The sequence below is a fragment of the Haliotis cracherodii genome, unplaced genomic scaffold (genome assembly GCF_022045235.1).
Source record: "Haliotis cracherodii isolate W230 unplaced genomic scaffold, xgHalCrac1.p SCAF_41, whole genome shotgun sequence".
In the NCBI taxonomy this organism is placed as follows: Eukaryota; Metazoa; Mollusca; class Gastropoda; order Lepetellida; family Haliotidae; genus Haliotis; species Haliotis cracherodii.
In genome coordinates this window covers 1,218,377-1,228,477 of record NW_027266299.1, presented here as the reverse complement: position 1 = coordinate 1,228,477, position 10,101 = coordinate 1,218,377, and the positions used below count along the sequence as shown (strand labels likewise).

Here is a 10,101-nt window from a genome sequence, read left to right as displayed (position 1 = left end):
ATATCCTGATACATTTACTTACATGTTGGCTATGAAAGTTAATGTGTCACATGTGACAGGCTTACATGTGGTAAATTACTTTAATACGTGATCATTGTAATATTCACATATTCCTTACCTTAATGTGTCACTTCAGCTGCCAGCATTACCTCAGCTGCAATCTCAATATTTGGCCAATTTTGACAAAATGACCGATCGTGTTCAGTGTATAAGCTGGGCCTCGTCTCTAATATAACTTGGCGCAAGTTGACGACGCGCATAGAGAGCCGGGAACCAGCTTATGTCGTGTTAAACTGGTTCCGGGCTCCCTATGCGCATCGCCAACTTGCGCCAAACAATATTGTGATATTAGAGACGGGGGCCCAGCTTTGTGTTAACCCGGAACAAGCCAATTTACCCATATTCCCCTGCGGTCCAGGGCGCCATTTTAGAACATGGACGTAAACAAACCTCGTGTATCGATATACACTGTCATGCTTGATTACGATAAGCTTACCTCGTGTATCGATACATTGTTCTCATTCACCTCCACCACGGAAATGCCGGCCGAAGTTCCTCTGAGCCATCCACAACGCGGAAGTCAACAGTATTTGGAAAGGCGATTGGCAGCAAATGCGGATGCCAGGTACGTAGCAGGGCTTCGTGACCTTATGATTTCCGTGCAGAGATCTTATGGAACGGATTGATTTTGATATTTTCCTGCTCTACATACTTTACCGTAAACGCCAAGGGTCTTTTTTTTTAGTATTATGGTCAACTGTTTGTTATGACGACAAGGATTTGCATAAGGGGCGTAATGGATTTGTGGTCAAAACAAGATGATCCAAATTAGATCCGCTTTTTATAGATAATGAAGAAATGTACAAAGATCTAGGAACGATTATTAACTCTAAACTTTTGTGGGATGCTAATACAGACTATAATTTACAATAATGGCCACCAAAGACTTTACTTTTTTTACGCTTAACATATTTTTATAATTACACTGTTATGTCCTTGTTTTGTATAAGCTTCATAACTAAATAATTCAATATTTCATGGAATGACTCTGACCTTGGCGAGGATCTTTTTTGCAACAAGTGATTCCCTATGTAAAGTCTATGTTGAATGACCCAATAATTGTTTGACAGTTGTTAAATATGGGATTATGTTTTATCTCTGAATGTTTTGGATGAAATATTTTAATAAGGACAGTTCTAAGTTGGAAACTCAACTGGGGCCTTTTCAATTGAATTCAATGTACAGCATGTACAGTTTGGATATTTCTGTAATGTGAATGCTACTTATTTTTGCAGAATGTCTGGATGAATGAATGAGTCAGTCATCTGCACAGCATCAATGGAAAAAGGGAAGCAATGAGGAACAAGAGAAGAGTAGCAGTGAGTGGTAAATATTTGAAATTATTCTGTTTGGTTCATCATGTTCATGTAGCTATTCTGCAAATATTTTTTCAGTTTGCTTGTTCTTTATCACCTGTTGGCATGGATGGCCTAATTATCAAAGGCACCACAACTTGCTGTGCATAGTTGCATCTCTTGGGCTTGACAGAAACCAATGGTCGTGGGTTTGAATCGAGGGTAGCATCATACACTTGCTTGTGGGTTTCATCAAAGTGGTAAACATGTAAGACCTGCATCACTTCGGGCTCTCTTCCCATTTCACTCATTTAACACCACATCCAACAATAGTTCAGCTAAATGACAAGGATTATAAATAATCAAATCTCAAATTTCAACTAGGCAAACCAGTGAGTAATGTTATGAGCTCGATCCAGACGCACCGATGATGACTGTTATGGACAACATCCCACGTTATTGGGTACGATTACGAGCGATCAATGAGCCCACTTGCTACCTCATCTATTACTTTGGCTTGTGAAGCATTTTTAAGAGATGTCAGTTAATGATTGTTTCAACTCATCAGCATGGAACAATATATATCTCAAATGTTTGGTATATAACAAAACTCAAAGATGATAAATTAAGTGAATTTGCTGCCTTTTATCTGTAAGTACATGTTGCAACAATTCTTTTCTATTGCTACAATCTTTATACATAATTTTGCAGAAACTGAAGTCCAGCTTGAGATACCCGGATGACTGGTTGACAGTCTGGAAGGACCCTTCCAGATATCAGAAGTGATAGGCAGACAGTGATGAGGAGAATCCTGTTATTTCAATGGGGGCCTACCAAGAAGTTATATCCCAATTGACACTGGGACACACTCACAAAGGCTGGTCTGGCTAATGTGAGAAGACCAACCAATGCCAAGTCGGAGTGGGACCCTTCAAGGACGTTGAAGAAATTATTGTCTTTGGCCATGTGGTAATCACTTGAAAGGAATGATGTTTGCGACTACTTGTCTATAAATGTGGACCCAAACACCAAATAGAATCTTCACAATTCTACTAACACAATGCAACAGGGATAGAGCCGATCTGGCCTCCCCTCATCCTGGTTCCTGTTTTTCCATGGCAATATAGAAGGGAAAGGATATTTGAGGGCAAGTAACTCTGAACTGGTGAGCATGGTCTGCTTATGCTTTCAAGCAAACAGTTATCCCACTCTGTTATGAGTATTGAAGAATAGGAGGAAATTGCATACTGCATCAGGAACCATCATGTGAACAATGTTCAGTGTGTGATATAGACATATAAATAAAAGAAATTGATAATTTGTTTGTTGTTTATGTTTCTTTAGCCAGGTGTGTAAATGGGGATTTTCCAATATTTTGCCTCAGTTTGATAGCCACAGTTATCGGATGAAAGCATGCATTGCTTGGACATCTTTGGAATAACACATTGATCTGCTATGTCAAAGGTCAATGTCATAGCCAGACAAAAAAATTGTTAATGGCCAAACTCTTCCTTAGGGCAGGGATAGAAGTTGGCAACAGGTCATACACTTACTTTTTACTACCCCCCCCCCCCCCGGCATATAATACGGGGTGATATAGCGATCAGCCAGTCTGTCTGTCCGTCCGTCCATCCGTAATCATTTCCTTTTCCAGGGGAAGGATTCCCAAACCATTCAGTGTATTTGATCGAAACTTGGCAAATCTATCAGGCACATACTGTAGTGGTGCCTTTTGGTATTTGGGGATTTTTCTAAAAAAAAAATAATTTTTTTTTTTATGGAATGGCGTTGGACATAGACTCAATTGGGGATGGGGTTTGTTTCCGGGGCAGAATTCAAAAACCATTCAGTGTATTTGATCGAAACTTGGCAAAGCTATCAGGCACATACTGAAGTGTTGCCTTTTGATATTTTGGGATTTTTCTAATTTTTATTTTTTTAAATTTTTATGGAATGAAGTTGGACATAGACTCAATTGGGGATGAGGTTCGTTTCTGGGGCAGAATTCGAAAACCATTCAATGTATTTGATCAAAACTTGGCATTCATATGGATGCGACCATGGTGGATCTTTTGTGGATAAACAATGTATGCTTCTTAAAGAACTTTAAACTGTTGACTCATTACATACAGAAATGCACATTTACTAGTGGTTACTTTACAGACATCTGCCAGGGGGTTATGTCATCTTTCTGATGACTCTTGTTCTCTAATGTGCCTTTTCCTGCAGAAGTCTAAATAACTCTTACTCATATAGTTGTATATCATTGTCATATGTTTGTCAATGTTATACTGAATGAAGCAATTTACAATTGTTTTTGAAATAGTCGCAACTGATATTGAAGGTCAGATTAGCTTTCAATGTCTTTCAGTAAAAATGTTCACAGTAACTGAGGAACAGCTCTCTGTAGTGTGATGAAATCTGGTACATGTCACCCTCAGAGTGAGGCATATTGTGTTTCAAACTTAAATGAAGCTGGTATGCTCGTAACAAGTACTTGTACCTTTACAAATAATCATATTATCATCTCACTAGGACCAAAGGCCCAAGTGAGCACACAGTCGATGAGTTTATACTTTCACTCAGAACAATCTGGAAGTCTGAACATGAAATTTAAGGATATCATCATACACGTATTAGAACTGATGTTTGTTCATTAAACAGCTTAACATCTAAAAAGATTGAAAAAATTGTCTTCTCCAAAAGTACATGCCCATAGATCTCAACTTTAAGGGGAAAATGACACAGAATGTTACTACAGCTATCTGATATGCCCAGGTTAACACCATTTACCAGGATTGCATCCGGATACCTGCCGGATACCTGCCGGATTCCTTCAGCAATGTTCAATTTTCATGGCTAGTTTCCAATATATATTTAGTTGTTTCACACTTAATTGAACAAAATGCACCCCCAAATTGTGACATGTTTTTGGAAACTCAGAATGAGGTATCCGGTGCCGGATCCTTGGTATCCGGTGCCGGATCCTTGGACACCCAGATTGAGGTATCCGGTGAGGTATCCGCTGCCGGATACCGGGATTCCAGGTGGCATACTTTCAGGTGAGGTGTCCATGCCGGATACCACGGATCTGGTATCCGGCTTGGTATCTGCCACCGGATACCCGGACGCGTTTTGGGTAAGTGTCCGGTGGTATCCGGCAGGTATCCGGATACCGGAAACTGCATTTTTTTTGCTGTGTTGGAGGGTCGTAAAGACAGTGCTGTAAACAAAAAGGATTTCCCGCTTACAGCACCAAGGACACTCAGACGATATACTCCAGCAGAAGAATTAAACAATGAATCATTCCACCAGATTGACAACGAGCTACAAACTTCTCGGCAAATTGCAAACTTAAAAAATATATTTCAACTATTTATATCAACTGCAAATCATTTCAAAATTCTAACAAGACATTTCAGCACTTCAAAAAAAGTATGCACAGGGCTTGGCATTACCAGCCGACTGACAGGGTTATATCAGTCCCCTCAAATTTATTCTTTTCAAGGACAGACCTGATCCTAGAACTTACACACACACAAGTATAATTATCCTAGGATCACAACACTCCTTTTGTGATACATTCCATGCCTCTTAAGATCTAATCAAACCCTATCGTACCACGTCTAAGTGAAGCAAGGATCGAAGTCGTGTACTGGGCACGGGAACACTATTCCTGGAACCTATGCCCTCAACCACCGGAAATCGTCCTCCACTGAAACAGGGACGAAACCCAGGGCAAACAGGTTGCCTTGATGGGTGCTGGGGACACATTCCAACCGGGTACCCACAGGGTTCTGCATTTGTGTTTTCCATAAGTGAGGGTTGAGCCCTCCCTCCCCTCAATACAACCGGGACACCGATGTTTGCAATGAAAATGAGCTGACATTTGACTTGCATGTTGCTTCTTATCTTTACATAGTTTTGGTGTCAAAGTCACTGCACCAATTTCGATAACTCACTGTTTGTATTAATTTTGTCACCATGAGGTTGAAGCGTCATAAAAAACATCGATATATGTCTTTAGATCATGTGTACCTATCATTTAATTTGTCTCTTGTTGATACGGAGTGAATATATTTGAGACGAGTAACCTACCTCGGGGATGTCTGTGACAGTAAACCCCAACAAATCCTTCAACGCAGTGACATGTTCTGTTTCCGGGGAAGAAAGTACCGCCATTCTCACAAGGATCCACCTTCAGGGTAAACATAATATTTGACAATTGGGTTAAGCAAGAAATTAATATAGATTTGCGTTTAACAGAAATTGTATAACCATTATAACCAACCATTGAACAGTTATGCTGTCGGGTTTGTTTGTGTTGTGTGTGTGTTTTATTTCCGGTTTTCTTCTTTTAGGTTTATTCTTTTTTATGGGGGTTGGGGTGGGTGGATGTGTGTGTGCGGGAGGTGTGTGTGTGTGTGTGTGGTGGGGGGGGGGGGGGGGGGGGGGGGGGGTGAGGTGGGGGGGTGAGCTTACACTACAGACGAAAACATTAATTAACTGTATATGTCATTATTAACATTTGAATAATTTCAAACCTACAAAAAAATTTGTTTATTATGTTGTGCAGTTTGTCATTCGTTCCATGATACACAAACTTGATGTACTATTAAATACTAGTATATCTATTTACATCAATCGGTCCATTCGCCACTGGTGACGACCAATAAACCCACAAAAGGTGAAATGAGGTGAAATTGGGTTTAACGTCCCTCTAAGATTATTGCACTCATTTTTAATCATCATTGACTACAATGGGCAATGACCTTACATGAAGGTCATTGCAGTCTGATTACACCTAAATGAGAGGTCACGCGAAGTGAAATTAAACTGCCCAATCAAAATCTAGGATGTAAGCTTCCTGAAATAATTCGATCCATATAAAAATCAGCAGCAGCAGTTGCTATCATATTTCAAAAGCATACTAAACGACACGACTTCATGGCAAGACTGATGTTAGGTTCCAAAATATTGAATTGAGTTGAGCTCAAGAAATGAGTGAGTGGGTATGTTTTTACGCAGCTTTTAGCAATATTCCAGCAATATCACAGCGGAGGACACCCGAAATGGGCTTCACACATTGTACCCGTGTCGGGAATCCGACCCGGGTTTTCGGCGTGACGAGTGAACGCTTTAACCACAAGGCTATCCGACCACCCCTCAAGAAATGAACCCAATGCTCATTTGAATCTCAGTTCATTTATGGCTCGGAAACAAGACGTGCAACGACTGTTCCTACATCCCCCTCCGACTTCGTCATGGGGATAATAATTACAAACAAATTAACTCACAAGAGCAGTTTGGATGCATTCAACATCAGGAACAAATCCGGTACAGCTGCCATCTGCATAGAACCCACTCAGCTGACACATGTAGCCATCTGTTGTCTTGCAGTAGGAGGCTGACAGACAGTCTGGGTCATCCAGGCAGAACTTCGAGCACTCAATCCTACTCCTTACAGACATGCTTATTATGAGGTCACTGTTCGATTTCATTCCAGGGCAAGACATAAATGGGACACGTCTTCTTTCTGCGATCACGACCGACAGGCAGGCAGCTGATATCAGCAGGCAGTTCTGTGAAAGTTTCATTCTTAGCTTCTGGGGGATGAATTAGAAAGGCTGTTCAATGATAAAATTATATATCATCATACAGTGGGTGTTTTTCGCAATTCAATTTATTTCAATGAGAAAAGAGCATTTAAAGAAGGACAAGTAGTAATACGACAATGTAGCTAACCGTAATATGTTATCAACAGAAATGTGGACAGCATTTCTTTTCTAATATTTTTCTCCTTGAATATTGATGATTATTTGACACACATAAACGAATATCTACATAACAACGAGTTTTGATCTACAGTATTGATTAAATATGCATTATTGTGTACTTCCAACAAAACGTCAATTCTCAGGCGTGCAGGAGATTTGTTCTAGTGACATACAATTGTCCAGCCGTTTCATAACAGAACAACGTTCACTTTATGCATTTCAGAAGTGAGTGGGGTGAAAGGATATCTCTTAATTGTAATATGAACTGCAGTAAAGGCATGTATTTTCAACATTTTTAAATCACATTTCTGCTAACATGGCTAAAATAATCTTTTTAGATTTGTTGCCGTGTAATACGGACCCCTAATGATTGGAAGATCATTGCAGTGAAAATAATGTGTTTGACGGTTTACCTTTCATCAACAGGGATAAATTTATAAGATTCATCTACGTCAGTTTTCAGAGAGACTATCAATCGGTTCTGAATGTTCTGAATAATCCCAGACTGTCTGAGACCCTGACTGGCAGATGGATCCACGGACAGTGACGCTGTTGTCAACGCCACAATCATCGTATCCAGAACTTTATCAACAAGATTACAAAGTACAGGCAAATCAAAGGCCATCAAGTCAAAACCTAAGCCGTTCATTATTTTGTGTCAGACTCCCTTTGCTGTCCTGTCTCCAGGCTATTAAAATACTTTGTGTCAGCATCAAATTTTACTTGACTCATTTGAATTGCACAACGAGTGCTAATGGTCAATACAATACGTCTTTTGTTGGTTTCGACCATGTTGGAATTAAGAATTTCAAACAGAGATTAGTTGTTACATTAATGATCTGATGCAAAGGAAATGGGACACCCAAGTAGATATGAATAAATTACATGCAACAAAATCTTCTAACGGTTATACCTACTTGGGTTATCAGTCGAAATTTGAAGAGGTCATGATCCAACGATGCCGTATTTGTAATTCCCTATATACACATGGAAACTTTATAGAAAGGTCTTGAGAGTCCCTGGTTTGATAATTTATGTTTGGTTGCTGTTGATCTATAATTCGGATTTATATTATATGTTATATTTCTATATCCCTTAAAAAATGTAGGGGCTACTGGGGGATACTCGGAAGGAACGTAACATTTTTAACATTGTAAGAGATATTAGTTTCTAGTGATAATTAAATTATAATAATGAACGAATTGGAAAAACCCCATTACAACCTGTAGTGAAGTATGATGGTAGATATCATGACTGCAAATGATGTTGAAGGACTATAGGAGAAAAAAGGCGAAATTATAAAAGTTGACGTTTTCGGATCAGTAGTGCGTAATACCGCCATGGACCAGTGGAGATCCGGGATAGAATACTTGCTTGCCATAATAGGCAACTATGCTTGTCGTAAGAGGCGACAAACGGGATCGGGTGGTCAGGCTCGCTGACTTGGTTGATGAATGTTATCGTATCCAAGTTGCTCATGATGTCAATCATTGCACTGTCTGGTCAATACTCGATTATTTACAGACCGCCACCATATAGCTGGATTACTGCTGAGTGCAGCGATAAACAACAAACAAACAAACAAAAAATTACCTACGCACGTGTGGAGCAAGTGCAAGTCTTTCTGTCTGTCGTTAACACTTATCTTTGTTCTAATACATTGCATCAACATGTATATTTCATGATCCCCTATCTATTTAAAGAGTAGTCATAACATTTGAATGCTCAAATGCTATTTTTGATACCGTTTTTTTATAATCCCCTTTTAGTACTGTCCATTTTGACAGGTTTTAATATATTGTTGTTACATAAAAAAGTAAAAACATTTTTAGTGAAGATGTGGCTGAATTACTGCGACGTGACTTTGAATCTTTACTCACTCCTTCAAACATTGTTGAAACAAATGCCTGTTTATTGCAGCATTTGACCATTTTAGTAATCGTGCAAGCATCAACTCACTGTTTTCCGGTAAAGTTGATCCAACGCTGTGTGGTCTATAACGCTCTTATATAAATTGTGTCTATTCCCAAAACATTGCTTGGACTCCCTGTTCACTCTTCTCGTCAACGACAAAAGGTGCTTGAATAGTCTGCCGACTTTCACCTATCTTGTCTTCACTCGTGGGAATACAGCGTGAGTTGTCGCGTATGGAAATACGTGCACAGGTTTTATAATGTGACGATGTTCGATTGCCCAGTCAGTCACAAAGAAATCATCGAGAGCTTTGCCCGGAACACACTGGTGAATAAAGGACATTGATTGTTTTGTAAAACAAAGACACGATCGAAGTATCTTTCGTCTTTGATCTTTTTGGCTGCAATAGTGAAGAAAAATACTGTGACAGTATGTAGACGATCATATCATGTTTCTTTCATAAATGAGATTTTGGTTTTATGACTGATGAGGCTATTTAGATTTAATGTTTGAACATGGAAATTTTTTTTTGTCGTAGATATGAGACTCTCTCAATGATCAAGAGTGAGTGGGTGAGTGAGTTGGGTATAACGCCACTTTTAACAGTCTTACAGTTATATCGCGGCGTGTCAGCTTAATGTGGGAGGAAAGCTAGAAGTGATGCAGGTCTCACTTCAGTAAAACACACGAGCACAGGTATGGTGCTGACAAACCAGGATTCGAACCTACAATCATAGGTTTCTGGCGCAATCAAGGGACGTAACTCTTCATAGCGAATCGCGGTGCCTTAGACGACTGGGCTTCCCGTGGCCCCCAATGATCAAGAGTCTGATGGAGTACGACTAATAAGGAGAAAGGTAACCTTTTCCAGATACAATAACCCCAAAGAAAGAGAATCTATCAATGTCAACATCATTATTATGAGTGAGTGTGAGTGAGTTAAAATTTAACGTCGAATCGGCATTATCTCAGCCATATAACACTTCTAACAGGGATTTTCTTAAGAAAATACGATAAAAGTCATTGACTTTAACGGACCAGTTTTCTTTAAATGC

General features: G+C 39.5%; 1 long non-coding RNA gene across 1 annotated transcript; it reads left to right on the top strand.

Moving 5' to 3' along the window:
- The first annotated feature begins 302 nt into the window (after positions 1-302).
- On the top strand, positions 303-2,376 carry LOC139441599 (uncharacterized). The gene is made up of 3 exons (XR_011651633.1): positions 303-625; positions 1,296-1,386; positions 2,067-2,376. It is a non-coding gene; the product is annotated as an uncharacterized lncRNA (long non-coding RNA).
- The last annotated feature ends 7,725 nt before the right edge of the window (positions 2,377-10,101 follow it).